This window comes from Pinus tabuliformis, chromosome J, assembly GCF_031772625.1.
Source record: "Pinus tabuliformis cultivar Carrire ecotype Pingquan chromosome J, CPIR1, whole genome shotgun sequence".
Taxonomy (NCBI): Eukaryota; Viridiplantae; Streptophyta; class Pinopsida; order Pinales; family Pinaceae; genus Pinus; species Pinus tabuliformis.
Genome location: NC_142295.1, coordinates 1,365,160,070 through 1,365,169,678, shown reverse-complemented (window position 1 = coordinate 1,365,169,678; position 9,609 = coordinate 1,365,160,070). Strand labels below are relative to the sequence as shown.

General features: G+C 34.9%; 1 long non-coding RNA gene across 1 annotated transcript; it reads left to right on the top strand.

The window, feature by feature from the left end:
• Nucleotides 1–3,561: 3,561 nt before the first annotated feature.
• On the top strand, nucleotides 3,562–4,556 carry LOC149232464 (uncharacterized). The gene is made up of 2 exons (XR_016247538.1): nucleotides 3,562–4,122; nucleotides 4,213–4,556. It is a non-coding gene; the product is annotated as an uncharacterized LOC149232464 (long non-coding RNA).
• The last annotated feature ends 5,053 nt before the right edge of the window (nucleotides 4,557–9,609 follow it).

The window sequence follows — 9,609 nt, the reverse complement described above, 5'->3', positions numbered from 1 at the left end:
CATAGTTGTGAATAGTACTTGTACTTTCAAGATGCAAATAATTGCACACATTGATACCACATTTGTAGGAACCTTGTATTCTATATGTACATTACACGAAATCCTTGAAAAGGGAATGCCTCCATCTTGAGACAATACATAAACCACTCGTGTAGTAGTGGTTGTTATTGAAAGTGCCTCATCAAAGAGAAGAATTATTGCGCTGCTGGAACTATGATACTGCCCATGAAATGCATCATATAGAATTTGTGCAGTTACAAATTGACTAGTTATTTCACTTTTTGTATCATATAAATCTTTGAAGTCCTAGATGCTAAAAATAATAGCTAAGATGTAGGCACATCCAAAAACTCGTATAATTCCTAGACTTGTGAGTATGCCAATTGGAACAATGATTTATGCACCTTTTGTATCTTTTGTTAGATTTGTGGTAGACTCATAACCATAGAGAGAATAGTGACTCACAATGAAAGAAATAATTATAGCATATGCCTTGTTGTGTATTCCATTCCAGCTGAATCAGGTGATGTCTCAAAGTGTGTGAATAAATATGATATGGATTGAGTATTGTGTGCAAATAATGGAAGCATCACAATAATAATTACTTAGTAGCAAGGATGTGACCATTCCTAGGTCACTTTTAAAAACCTTCTTTCCAATTTTGGCAATGCAACACCTACACCAGGGGACTAGAAGCTTCTCATGTCTACCACATATTTCTTAGTATAACATGGAGAGTAAAAACTACTTTACCATTGTATGTATTTATACTAAACTAACACTTGCATCTTCTTGCATGATAAGCATATAGTAAAAATTCTAGGCATGCTAGGCATTTGCTGTTATGCAAAAAAAGGAAATGACAATGATATGTCATGATAGAAGTCAATGTGACTAAAAAGTACTATTGTGCAATGAACAACAAATAATCATAAGCAACTTGTGGGTTTCATTAGGCCTTGCTAATGGAGAAATTGGGAAAATCAATTCCATTTTCTACAACCCTAATCCAAACCATTAGAATTGTATGTCATCTTTAACTTCGAAGGCCCACCTTGAAATCAAGGAAAATTTTATGGGCTCATATTTGCACGTGGGATAATTTTCCATGGTTTTTCCATAAAATATATTCCCTAATTTCCATTTTATAAGTAGTATCTAAAAGGACTAGAAATTTCAATATTTCTACAAAAAAATTATCAAAGATTTTATAATTTGCATATTAAGTACTAGTAAGATTCCCCAAGTTTCTAAACTTTAAGGTAAATTTCCATCTTTAAAAATTCCCTTGGTAGAAATATTGTTAATCCAAATCCCATTCCCATCCCCCAATAAAAATTTATGTCTGAGATAGGTTTCCCTTTGAATATATCGTGGCTTAGCAATAATAAGTCAAAAAGAATGCATTGCTAAAGCATATGAGAGACACTAAGCAATGATCATCAAATATGTTACATTTATAGGATATTATCAAAGTTACATCTTTGTATGATCTTCGCTTGTAGCCTTCATTTTCCTTTGAACATTATTGGTGACTGAATGACAATGTATATGCCAAACTTGAATAGAAACGGCAAGCCTTCCTAATCTTAAAATATTTAACCTTATATCTTTTCTAGTCTGCATTTTGAGTTCATTACACTGTCATTTTATATGTATTTCATTCTCTTCATTCATATATATATTTCAATGTATTTATTTTTTCTTTTAATAAGAGTGTTTCTCTAATGTTAAATTGCTTTAGCGTCTGCTCCTCTGTCATGTATGTAATTGTTGGCATAATGCATAAAGGAAAAATTGACTAGCTTTAGTGTTTCCTCCTCTCTCCTGTATGTAATTTCTGGTATAATGAAAATCGACCAAAGAAACCAATGTAGATGGCCCTTAAGTGTAGGCATATCTTTGTCAACAACATATCCACCAATCGACAGAAAAACCCAAAGAATGATCCTACCATAGTAAAGCCTCATCACATCAACTTGTTCAAGATGGTGAACCAGTCCAACATAAAATATACAATTTTTATAAATAAAAAGGAAACTAATCTAAACTAGAACCTTAGTTTCATATATAAAATATATGCACCAACTAATCCAAATCTGCCTTCCCATATTTGTCTAGTTCAAAACATGACTAGTATTTAAAGGGTTAAATAATAGTTCTGGAAAACACATTGTTCATGTTAGAAGGGTCTCTATGCAAAATAGGAAATCAAGCTACATTTATAATGCAATAAAGAAATGCAGTATGTGTCTTTGGGAGGAGAACAGTTGTGAGCCAAACCTGAGCACTATTTAGTCGGCATTCCATCTAGAATAATCAGCACCCACGTACTGTTGCAAGCTTCGGTCATCCAAACTGACTCGGAAACAATTTGTGGACTCTTTAATTATTAATATCGGCCGACATTCATTCTTAATAGCTGTATGTCATTCATTCCCAATAGCTCTTTATGTTTATGGCATTGGTTCTTGACATATTTAATCATATCACATTGAATTTAATCACCAATTGGTTGAAGGTGCCAATTTGTAGGGACAGAGGTTTCAATCAACCCCTCATTTGGAAAACAGGTGGGGATACCATTTTCACCTAGAGTATCCCATACAGTGAATTGAAGTATTATATATAGATGAGGCAGATTCACCATTTCCACATATTAGTCTGAACCAAAAGAGAGAGAGAACCACCGCTTCTTAAACTTGCAATGATCCATACAACATATTTGGAGTAGAGAAGTGGAGGCACTCTCTTTCTTCATGTTCAGGTGATTCCGGCGACATGCAGAATGGTGGATTGGTTAGTTTTCTTCACTCTTAATTTCTCTGCCTGGTACGGTCTAATACTTTTGCAATTGTATACCATTCACATTAAGCAATTTTTGTGTTCATTAATGCGTTACCATTTTACGATGTTGGAACATACATGCCGAGAGATACCGACGAAATCTGACTCTTGAATTGTGATACCTCTCACTGTATTTGTGCTGAATAATTTCAAAATGTGGGATTTTTTTATGCATGCTATTTCAATGAATGAACTGATTGACAGGTATGAGTTATCTGTGCAATTTTCATATTCATCATTGATGATTAAAGTATTCAATAGTAAGATATCACGTTTCTTATTTTGAATGTGCCAGTGGCCCCATCCAGAGGATAGAACATAACCAGGACTATGGGAGAAGACTTCAAATATTTTGGAAATCCCACTACTTTATTCTGGACCAAGATATTTTAACTTTGTCATTGTCGATCAAATTTTCTAAATATTTTAGAATTTATAGTTCTACTTTGTCATTCTTAATCAAATTTTATAAATATTCTTAAATTTATAATTCAATTAAAGGTATAGTTGTAACACATCAACTCGGAACCCAAAATAGTCATAAGAAAAAAGAATTATTTTGATACATTTTTTTAGATAAATACATGTGTACCCGACCTTACATTCACCATAAATATCATTGATGAACTATTTACACAAATCAATTGTTGGGTTCCCATTACCTTTTAGGCATGGTGGATATTAAATGTATTGATTTATGTTTCATTAGATATTTACTCTAACCCTTAGTATAGCTTTGGATTGTTCTCGACCCCGAGGCACCATCCTATAGATGTACACGATTTCTGCTATCCACATGTGATCATCATCGCTGTCGATCTGAGGGAGAGTTATTCGACGGTTCGCATTAGTTTGCACCAGATAAGGGTAACTACCCACCAAGTAGTCAGGGTTTGTAGTCATTTGGTTCGACGCCTCTGCGGAGAGGCTAGCTCCGCTCATCCCTTGGTCGCAATTCTTACCAAGCTATTCCCAAGCCCCCTCAGGTAACTTGGGTTCTTCCTGTTGTCCTAGACCACGAGAATTTTTGGATGTATGACGATTTCTTCTATTGTGTGGTATCAATTTTTGATAGACTGGTCTCACTACTACAAAATTGTAAATGGTCGCCAACTCTTCTCTTTCCTTTTTCTAGAAGCAGCTCACACCGGTACCAAGTCTCCTCCTTTCCAAATTTGGTAGTTCTCAGGGTCTTGTCATCACTCCTGTTTCATGGTATTCTTTTGGAGTATTTCAGCCGAGCAAGAGAACCCCCTTCCAAGGCGGCAGGGTCAGGTATAGACATTTCCGTTGCATTCATATTTCTGGTTTGTTAATTTGCTTTGTTTGTTCATAAATCTAACTGAGTTTGTGGTTCTCATGCAGGGAAGTGCAGGGTTCGAGTGCGGCTCTCAAGAAATCAATTCCCAGGATACCATCCAACATTCTTACCCTACTGTACAGGTTGTCTAAGCTCCTCTAGTAACCGAGAAGGGTTCCATAATCTTTTAATGAGTTTTGTTTGTGTCAAAACCCTTAAAATATTTTACCGCTATCCGTTTGGATACGACGTTTTCCATAGAACTAGTGTTTGTATAAACTATTTGCGTTTATCTTAATCACTTATTTTGTAATCCCTCAGATTTTAATGTGAATGTATCTTGGCATCGTATACTTCTACTAATTTAAACGGAAAATAATTTTCGCAGAGGTTTCCAAGCATTTTGAAAGATAGGTTCTATCTTCTTGATTGCCTGCTTCTTTCTGGTTCCTAACTGCTCAGTGACAAAGCTGTTATTTTGGTTAACATTTAGTCTTGACAATGAATTTACATGCTCAAGTAAATTTAAAGTGTTTTCACCTTCCTTTAATTACTGTGAGCATGATAGGATGACCCTCAATGGTTTGTCGAAGAAGGAATTAGTTGCCTTAATTTGAAATTTACGGTTTCCTAGATTGAGAATGATTGAGAATTATTTTTATGATAGTGCCTTGTGATATGACTTTTCATTAACTAAATATCTATGATTTGACTAAGTTTCCCATTTAAAATCACAGGGTTTATTTTTCTACTCTATGAAATTTGAACGGAATTATTTTTGTACTAGCTTCCTCAGTCTCACATTCGTTATTGGTTAAGCGGGCATGCTTGTGTCTACAACAGAACTCGCTGACTCGGTTGTCCAGTTTCTAGTTTATAGCCTTTCCATTTTGATGTATACCCGTATCATTGTAAAGGTTTTTTTAAGGATTTTCTTGAGGGATTCTTTTTTGTTTTCTTCAGAATATTCAACACAAAGATGCATTTTCACAGTGTCCCTCACAGCAAGACGACCCTATTATAGAGAATAGACAATATTTAATGTGAATTACTTTTACGTTTCTCATAAAATCAATAGGAGCATTAAAATTAATAGAGTGATTCATTTACATTTTTTTTTTTTTTTGGGGTTAAATTCACTCTTTTACTCTTACTGTAATGCTCATGTAAAATATACTAATGCTCATGTAAAATATACTTTGTAATCGAAAATCCGTTGCTTGATAAGTATATAAAAATGATCTTACTGTAATTCATTAGCCTTCTCTAGAAGATGAATTGAGTTCCCTTCATATAGTCATTACAATTAGAGAAATTTTCTTACTTATTCATTTTGTTTTCATAAAAGAAAATCAATAATGTATGAGCCGTAGGAAGAAAAGGTTCCACACTATTTGTAAAGAAACCTCCTCATACTCTATTCTCAATCAAGTATCTCTACCACCATAAACTAGTAAAACTAGAACTAATTTACCCCTTAACTCTACAGGAAATTATTTAAACGCATTCTACAAAATTGGTTTTTTCTCATTTTTTCATTTACTTTTCTAAAAATTATCAATCAACAGAATGTAATTATATATTTTGAATACTTTATATATTTAGAATACTTATCTTCATTTAGACGAGGAAAACTCCTTGGCTACGACCACACATTCCTTCCAATGAAAATGGTTTGATCCGAGTTCTCCCCCTGAGCTCTCCTAACTCCTAGACAAGAGTTATAGTAAAGAGCTTTCCGTTAGCTTCCTCAAGGTAATCATAGTCGCCCTTGATCTAGACTATATATTGATAATAGAGTTTGAGCCTTCAAATGGTCTTTACCAGATCAGGAACATAGCTCTTGAGCAACACACAACCTCAACCCATTTCTCTTTTTTTTTTTTTTTTGAAAAAAAACACCAACCCTCTCCTTTTCCTCAGATTCCTTTCTTTAGAGGAAAACCCTTGGAATAAGGAGTTTCCTCCAATTGTCTTGGGAGTTAGGAACTCTTGTGGTCCTTAGTTTTACTTTTCTCAAATAACACATATTATGGTAAATCTTAATCATTTATTTTAAATAAGAATTAAAAGTATTTCCTAACTCAAATAGCTCTTTAACTAACAAAACAACTTGTCAACCTCCATAAGAGGTAATTTCTTAACAATGAAACATGTTTTTAAAAGACAAAAATAAAACCAAGGTAACTTAGGGTCTTAAATCACCCCCCCTTGTGTGCCTATTATGAAACCAGCTCAAGAAAAGATAGAAAACATAAATCCATCCCTTAGAAGTCAGCCTCTTCGAGGGGGCAACCTCCTTTACATTACATAAATGAACAATTCTTGGATGATACAAATGAAAAGACCTCCTTTCTATATATAGGAGTCTAAGGGGTCATAACATAATAAGAGCCGATATAACAATAATAATGTAAGGGCGCAATAATAACAACAGTGGGCTTCTATGGGGCACAATACTAACAATATGGGCACTACATGGGTACATCAATATAATAGGTGGGTTGTACTAATAACAATAAGTGGTTACACTAGTACTATAGGGGCTTAACATGCCCCTCTCCTTCAAAATGCGTTGTCCTCAATGCTTGAGTAGTTCTTGATGCTTCTGTATAAAATTCTTGTCCTTCCATGTGGAATCTTCAGCGGGTAAGTTCTTCCACTTGATGAGATACTCTGAAATTGATCGATTTCGTAGCTGTCGGGTTCTTGCTTCTGTGACTGCTCCAGGTTCCAATATGATTTTTCCTTCCTCTTCAATTTCTGGCAATATTGTTTGAATTGGGATCTTTTGCAACTTTTGAATAAGTGGCCATACTTCTTCGTTCTTCTTCCATTCATCCCTTGCTTTGTTTATCCAATCTGGTTGGATAATAGAAATAGCACAAAACAATGCTTCCACATCCTCATCCTTGAAGAGTCTTCCCATTTGGTAAGGTCACCATTTTTTAAGTGCATGTAGTATTGCCAACATTTCCCTCTCATAAATAGCTTGCTTGAGATGTAGCAGTAAAAATACCCAATCACCTACATCAAAACATTTTTCACTATGATGTTGATCTACCTGTTGTTTCGTTTGATTTTGCACCGAAGTGGCGTTATCCTTTAAAAGTTGGAGAACTTGTTGTTGATGATCGATGTGATCTCTCTCTGCTTGAACCTTTTTCTTCTTGATATGTCCTTCTATCTCTAGAGTTTGAGAAGTGGTAATTTCTTCCAATCCTTTACAAGATATGGTCGGATTCATTTCTTGATGCTCGATGTGATCTTTCACTTCTTGAACATTTTTCTTCTTGATATGTCCTTCTATCTTGATAGTTTGAGGAGTGGTAATTCTTGCCAATGCTTTACAAGATATGGTTTGATTCATTTATTCTTTCTCTGGGGTGAGGTCCTGGCGTATATCCTCTTCTTTTGATATTTCTTGATCCTTTTCTTCCTCCTCTTCATATTCTATGTAAAATAATTTCTTCTCAGCACACTTATGACCTTTAGTGCATTTGCTATCACAATTGTAACAAAGCCCTTTTTCTCTTTTTCCTTCCAATTGTTGTGGTGTAACCCTTGTAGGTTGTGGAAGGCTGGGAGAAACAACACTTCCATCTTTATAGTTGTGAGGGGTATGCTTCCTGGTTTCCATAATTTTTCTTTCCACTACGTCACAAAGCCTTTTTACTCTTTCCAATTGTTGTGGTGTTGCTCTAAAGAAGGTGTCGCTCTTTGTATCCTCATAATGTGCTATCATTTCCTCCGTGAAAATTGACCACGTAATAAGTTGCTTACGAGAAAAAAGCCCTTCATACCATAAAAATTGATTCGGTTCTAAATATGAAGATGCAATACATACCTTTTGTAATAGTGGTACACCATGTAGATCAAAATATTGTTCCATCTGAAGTATCCAATTTACCGGATCATTGCCATCAAACTTCCTCATCTTGCTTTTTCTTGATAGTAGGATCTCGATCTTGAAATGACTGTAACTCTGTACTTTCAGATCTTTAGGTTTTGAAATTACGACCTACAATAGCCCTCTGTGTCCTCTTTCCAATGCCACTAGTCTGATCCAAATTGGATTCTCCAAGGAAGAGTTATGCCAAATCTCCCACAGTGACCTAATTATAGACCTCTCTAGAAGATTGAACTTCTATGAAATGCCACATGTCATTGTTTCAACCAATGGCACTGAAAAATATCTACAAGAAACTACAGTCCGTCCTCTTTCTGTACCTTATTACAAAACTTCAATCCGATGCTTAGATAGAAAGTTATGATGATTTTCCCCAGGTCACCTGTTTAGAATGTAATTCAGGAGTCTACAAAAAGACCAACTTCCTCATATCATATCTCTACAAATATAGTGCGAAAAGTTCTGAAATTCAGACCCGAGGTTCAGCGTGATTTCTTCTCAAATGGGTTTTTTTTTAAGCTTCCGAAACATCACAGAAAAAATGTTATAGCAAAAATTCCACGATGACCTATTTGGAGCAGCGAACCCCTAGAATCCAAAGTTCTGATACCAAATGTTATGAAACCAGCTCAAGAAAAGATAGAAAAGATATATCAACACCTTAAAATTCAGCCTCTTCGAGAGGGCAACCCCCTTTACATTACACAAATGAACAATTCTTGGATGATACAAATGAAAAGACCTCCTTTCTATAGATAGGAGTCTAAGGGGTCATAACATAATAAGAGTCGACATAACAATAATAATGTAAGGGTGCAATAATAACAATAGTGGGCTTCTATGGGGCACAATACTAACAATATGGGCACTACATGGGTACATCAATATTGTAAGTGGGTTGTACTAATAACAATAAGGGGTTACACTAGTAGTATAGGGGCCTAACAGTACCACACCATCCTTGGTGTTCTCCCAATATTGAAGCAAAGAAGGATAATCATGTGGCATAAAGCCTTAATGTTCCCAACTAGCTCCATCTGGGCTATAGTGCTTCCATTTCACTTTAGCTTGGATGATAGCTCACTTCTGGAGAATTATTTCTCTATGTTCTAAAATACGCAAGGGTTCGACTAGGAATTCTTCGTCTGGTTTTACCAGCATTCATCATAAATTTATTACTAATAATTTAACTACAATAGTTGGAGGAGTAATAATAATAGTAAGATGAAAGAGAGGAGAATAAAAAATAAAAAAATAAAAAAATATTGTCATTTCTTCCTTTACTTGCACGTCCTACCAATTAATGACATGCCTGGGGTCATATATATATATATATATATATATATATATATATATATATGTTTGTATATATATAAAGTATTGATACATGAAACACATTATGAATTCATAGGTAGCCCGGCAGAGCAAGCTGGTAAGCTACATGCCAAACCCTTTCCAAAATATTGAAAGATCCACATTAGTGAGGGGCTAGCTTCGCACATCCCCCCAATTTAAAAGAACTTTTCCTAGGCTTTATTCTTACCTATACATG